We start from the raw sequence: 6,237 nt of genomic DNA on the forward strand, positions 1-6,237 counted from the left end.
CTGTTAAATTTTAAACAGAGTGAGAATTAGGTCAATGGAAATGGTTCTGTTGTTTCTTTTGTTGAAACACATGGGACAGTGACAGTAGTCAAATTCCTAGTGTTATTCTGCTCTTTCTCCTACTCACATCTATCAGTTACTCAGAGCTTAAAAAGCCTGCAAGAGATAGGGAAGTGTGCTGTAGCTTTTCTGGATGGATGAGGTGAAAGGATAATGGTCACAACCTGACAGGATTGACTGTCCTGTCCTGCATCATCTCCTTAGCACCTACTCTGTGTCCAGCAGCATACCTCTTTGATCAATAAGCTGCTTGGTGTGGGTGGGATGGGGGAGGATCAAGGAGAGGGTACAGCTTGGCAACAGGGACTTGGGGTGATAGAGAAAGCACAGTTGTCCCATTAGAATTGGCTCTAACAAAGGCTTGTTTTTGTGATTGTTTGCAGAAAGATTATCACTTTGAATATACGGAATGTGATAGCAGTGGCTCCAGGTGGAGAGTTGCCATTCCAAATTCTGCAGTGGACTGCTCTGGCCTGCCTGACCCAGTGAGAGGCAAAGAATGCAGTATGTTTTGTCTTTTTGACCATTTGTTTTCTTGATTAAACAATTACCTCTTCATATTAGCCCTAGGTGTTAATTATAATGAATGTAGGAGACCTTACAAAAATGAGCATATGGCATTGATATCTAGCAGAATAAATGCAGCCTTTCTCATCACTGGATGCCCTTATATCTCAAGTCTGTAATGAGACAAAGGCAATATTAAAGAATATTATTATTATTTTTAAAAAATCTATTCTCTTATTTGAAACCATAGGAGGGCAGAGTGGCAGAGTTTCTTATTAATGGATTTGTTCTTATTTTAAAAATGATTTTATAAAATTAAAAAATTATGTTGAAATACACATAACTTAAAATTTACCATCATCACCATTTTTAAGTGTCTAGTTCAGGGGCATTAAATATATTCATATTGTTTACTATCATTACCACCATCCATCCGCAGAACTCTGTCATCTTGCAGTGGATTTTTTTTTTAGCCATAGAAATAACTTAATTTTTTTTTTTTTTTAGTATAACCTACAGAGAGATTATAGAATTGCTGGATATCACATTCAACAGCATATCTTTTGGGAGTTAAACAGGTTTGAAGTACAACATTATAAATTAACAGAGAAATATGAAATAAATGTAAATTTATTTTCATTTAAAACTTTACTTTTAAAAATCCTTTAATTTAGTGAGTTAGGGGTTCCTGCAGCAAAATAGTTGAGGGGGTGGACTAAAGTTCGAAGCTGGAAATAAAAGAGAGGGAATGTATTTGGGTTTTCCTGCAGTCTTCCAGGTAGTATTCTTAAAAGCTTAGTTTTTCTGTTCCCAAATTAAAGATCAGGTAAGCAAATTGTTAAGTAGATAACTAATTTCTTCCTATTCATAGAGAGCATTCCTCTGTTACTAGCTGGAGGAGTTTTTAGCATAATTTGTAGATTTACTGATAAAAGGGAAACTGCAATAATCTTATGAGGAAAGTCAGGGAAAAATATCATTATTTCCTAGTGAATGATACTAATAAGTGAATTCAGGGAGAACCTGAGAGGCCCTCAAATGGGCAGGTGAAGGCTTCAGTGTAGCAACAGTCTTAAAAGACAAGAGGGTCTGTATAGAAGAAGCTGATACAAGACTGAGGTGTGTGAAACCACTGGTGCAGAGGGCAGATGAGCTCTCAGTGACAGAGGAATGTGGTTGAAAGGGAAGCAGAGCCTGAATCATACCTATGTAATTAGCCCATTGTGAATTTGCTTCAGTCACTTGCCTAGAAAAATCTATGTATCATTTACCTATGTTTACTTTTCATTTGTGGGCTAATTCCTTGGTTTCCTTGTAAACAGCCCTACTCAGGTGGACCGCCTAACCATTTTGAATGCCAACTTCATATCTAGGTGGTATGGTGGTCTTGGCCAGCGCTGGCTTTTGAGAACTGATCATTAGCTGGAAATGGGCTATTGTGGAGTATTGTACCCATAAAAACTAGCGAACACTACAAATTGGGGGCCTCCCTTCCCTTGGGAGCTGGATTTTAAATACTTATCAGCATAGCACTGATTACATTTGTTGGCTAAGAGTCAACAATCTGTTACAGAATTGATGCCTGCATAGGAATTAGTTTTAATTAAATGTTGCCAGAGACATTTTTGCTCATTATATACAGTAAGTTTCAACATATAACATTTTGAATCTGACACTCTAGCAAGCACTTCTCTGAAAATTCTGACTACTAATCAGGTCACTATTAGTTATTACTTACCTTAAAATGATTCTTGCTTTAAAATGATAATACTTTTGTGATAATACTTCAAAAATATTAATACTTTTGGCTGGTACATTTTTTATCTTTGTATTTTGTCTGAAATCTGAATTTCCAAGTATTCCTGTATAGTATACTTACATTTGATCTGGAATTTGTCAGTCTGGCCTTAGATCTGTGAACATTTGCTTGTGTTAAAGACAAATTATTTTAAAACTCACAAGTTAATAGGCTTAAGCAACTTAGAAGCACAGTTCATAACTTTAACTGTGTCACTTAAACTAGTCATTAGTGTTTGGCTGCTGAAGGCAGTATCATAGTAACTGGATATTTCTTCAGGAGCTTAGATTTTCTATTGCTAATAATAACTACCATTTCTCAAGTACTGATTATGTGCCAAACATTGTGCTTGGAGTTTTATGTCATTATCCCATTGTATCCTCACAACAGCCATCTCAGATAACTAGGATCAGTGTTTCCATTTTATTAAAAAGGAAACTCAGACTTAAAGTGGTGAAGTAATTTACTTTATGTCATATAGCCCGGATGTGGCAGGTCTAGGATTCAAAAACAGACATGTCTGATTCTAGAGCCTGTGTCTTACCCACTGAGTTTTTCTCTCGTGTCCGTGTGAAGAGGCCACCAAACAGGCTTTGTATGAGCAACATGGCTGTTTATTTCACCTGGGTGCAGGCGAGCTAAGTCTGAAAAGAGAGTCAGTGAAGGGAGATGGGGTGGGGCCATTTTATAGGATTTGGGTAGGTAAAGGAAAATTACAGTCAAAGGGGGTTGTTCTCTGGTGGACAGGGGTGGGGGTCACAAGGTGCTCAGTGAGGGAGCTTTTGAGCCAGGAAGAGCCAGGAAAAGGAATTTCACAAGGGGTAATGTCATCAGTTAAGACAAACAGACCATTTTCACTTCTTTTGTGGTGGAATGTCATCAGTTAAGGCAGGAACTGGCCATCTGGATGTGTACCTACAGGTCACAGGGGATATGATGGCTTAACTTTGGCTCAGAGGCCTGACATTCCTGTCTTCTTATTTAGAAGAAGTCTTCTTATTTATTCTCTTAATAAGAGAAATAAAACAAAATAGTGTTGAAGTGTTGGGGTGGCGAAAATTTTTTGGGGGTGGTGTGGAGATATAATGGGCGATGTTTCTCAGGGCTGCTTCAAGAGGGATTAGGGGCAGCATGGGAACCTAGAGTGGGAAAGATTAAGCTGAAGGAAGATTTTGTGGTAAGAGGCAATATTGTGGGGTTATTAGAAGGAGTATTTGTCATATGGAATGATTGGTGATGGCCTGGATGCGGCTTTGTATGAATTGAAAAACTAAGCAGAAGACACAGGTCTGAATAAGAGGAGAAAAACAGGTATTAAAGGACTAAGAATTGGGAGGACCTGGGACATCTAATTAGACAATGTCTCAGGAGGTTCAGCATAGCCTTGCCAGCAAAGATTATTTATTTACTTTAAGAGGGAGTTAAGAGTGGTGGTTCGGGGATAGCATTAGGAGATATCAGCTGTGATGGCTTGGAGAAACAGTGTAAACCGGCAGTATAAACAAGAGCAGGGCATTTCTGAGTAGTTGAAAACAGTGAATAGGAGTATGACTAGACAGAAGATAGTAGGGATGACAAGTTTTTGGGGCACAGTGTAAGTTGGTCTGGTGTCTGAAATGAGACTGGGGCTTAATAAAAAGGAGCGTCTATACAAGAGCTTAAATGGGCTGTACCCTGTAGCATTCTGAGGACAGGCCTGAATTCTGAGAAGGGCAAGTGGTAAAAGTATTGTCCAGTCCTTTTTAAGTTGGTGGTTGAGCTTGGTGAGGTGTATTTTTAAAAGACCATTAGTCTGTTCTACCTTTCTTGAAGATTGAGGACCATAAGGGGTATGAAGGTTTTACTGAATACCAAGAGCCCGAAAAACTGCTTGGGTGATTTGACTAGTAAAGGCTGGTCCGCTATTGGACTGTATAGAGTTGGGAAGGCCAAACTGAGGAATTACGTTTGACAGAAGGGGAGAAATTACCTTGGTGGCCTTCTCAGACCTTGTGGGAAAGGCCTCTACCTATCCAGTGAAAGTGTCTACCCAGACTAAGAGGAATTTAATTTTTTGACTCAGGACATGTGAGTAAAGTCAATTTGCCAGTCCTGGGCAGGGGCAAATCTCAGAGTTTGATGTGTAGGAAAGGGAGGGGCCCTGAACAATCCGTCAGGGGTAGTAGAATAGCAGATGGAACACTGAAGTGATTTCCTTGAGGATAGATTTCCATGATGGAAAGGAAATGAGAGGTTCTAAGAGACGGGCTAGTGGCTTGTAACCTACATGGGAGAGGTTATGAAATGATGACAGAATAGAATGGGCCTGTGAAGCTGAAAGAACCATTTGCCTTGTGTGGGAAGAGATTGATAGGTGGAAGTTTCGGCAGGGCAGTAGGTGGGAGTGACCAATGTGAAAGAGAAAAACTGGCTGTGAGGGACAGAAGTTGGAATGCTAGCTGTTTGTCTAGCCACCTTATCAGCATAAGCATTGCCTAGAGCAATGGGATCTGATGCCTTTTGATGGCCTTTGCAGCGAATGACTCCAGTTTCCTTTGGAAGTAAAGTGACCTTGAGCAGAGTTTTTATTAAAGAGGCATTAGTGATGGAGGACCCTTGTTAATGAGGAAACCTCTTTCAGCCTATATAACAGCATGGTGGTGCAGAATATGGAAGGCATATTTCGAGTCAGTATAAATATTGACACGTAGTCCTTTTGTAAGAGGGAAGGCCTGAGTTAAGGCAACTAGTTCAGCTTGCTGAGAGGTAGTGGAGAGGGGCAGAGCGGTAGCCTCAATGACAGGTGTGGAAGATACTATAGCATAGCCAGCAAACAGGAAAGAAGGAAATATGAGGAAATGGGGTGAATGTCAGGTGGATCAGAGAGATACAGTCATGGGGGTCAGGTGTGATATTTGGAATAATGTGGAAGGCTGGGTTGAAGTCTGGGCCAGGAACAATGGTAATTGTGGGAGACTCAACAAAGAGTGAAGGAGCTGGGGAGCAGAAAGTATATGTGTCAGATGGGAAGAAGAAAATAGATTTTGGAGGTTGTGAGAACTGTAGAGAGTGAATTGAGCACAGTTTGTGATTTTTGGGGCCTCTAAAAGTATTAAAGCAGCAGCAACCACTGCATGCAGACATGAGGGCTAGGCTAAAACAGTAAGGTCAAGTTGTTTGGACAGAAAGGCTACAGGGCATGGTCCCAGCTCTTGTGTAAGAATTCTGACCATACTAACTATGCCTAGGAAGGAAAGGAGTTGTTGTTTTGTAGAAGGGATTGGAGTTTGGGAGATTAGTTGGACATGATCAGCAGGGAGAGCACATGTGTTTTTATAAGAATTATGCTGAGAGACGTAACAGATAAGGAAGAAATTTGGGCTTGACTGAAGTAATGGGGGCTGTCTGTGAAGCCTTGTGGCAGTACAACCCAGGTAATTTGCTGAGCCTGATGGGTGTCAGGGTCAGTCCGAGTGAAAGTGAAGAGAGGCTGCGATGAAGGGTGCAAAGGAATAGTAAAGAAAGCATCTTTGAGATCCAGAACAGAATAATGGCTTGTGGAGGGAGGTATTGAGGATAGGAGAGTATATGGGTTTGGCACCACACGGTGGATAGGCAAGACAATTTGGTTGATAAGGTGCAGATCCTGAACTAACCTGTAAGGCTTGTCTGGGTCTAGGACAGGTAAAATGGGGGAATTGTAAGGAGAGTTTATATGTTTTAGAAGCCCATGCTGTAGCAGGTGAGTGAGAATAGGCTTTAATCCTTTGAAAGCCTGCTGTGGGATGGGATATTGGCATTGAGCAGGGTAAGGGTGATTAGGTTTTAATGGGATGGTAATGGGAATGTGATCGGTTGCCAGGGAGGGAGTAGAGATGTCCTATACCTGTGGG

At 40.7% G+C, this 6,237-nt stretch overlaps 1 protein-coding gene across 1 annotated transcript in view; it reads left to right on the forward strand.

Annotated features, from left to right (window-relative positions):
• ELAPOR2 (endosome-lysosome associated apoptosis and autophagy regulator family member 2) overlaps nt 1-6,237 on the forward strand; it is a 190,053-nt gene that overhangs the window by 85,206 nt on the left and 98,610 nt on the right. Inside the window, 1 exon segment of the mRNA XM_017851806.1 lies at nt 444-564. The gene's annotated coding sequence lies outside the window, so the exon portion shown is untranslated.

The sequence above is a fragment of the Rhinopithecus bieti genome, unplaced genomic scaffold (genome assembly GCF_001698545.2).
Source record: "Rhinopithecus bieti isolate Rb0 unplaced genomic scaffold, ASM169854v2 scaffold_1558, whole genome shotgun sequence".
Classification (NCBI taxonomy): Eukaryota; Metazoa; Chordata; class Mammalia; order Primates; family Cercopithecidae; genus Rhinopithecus; species Rhinopithecus bieti.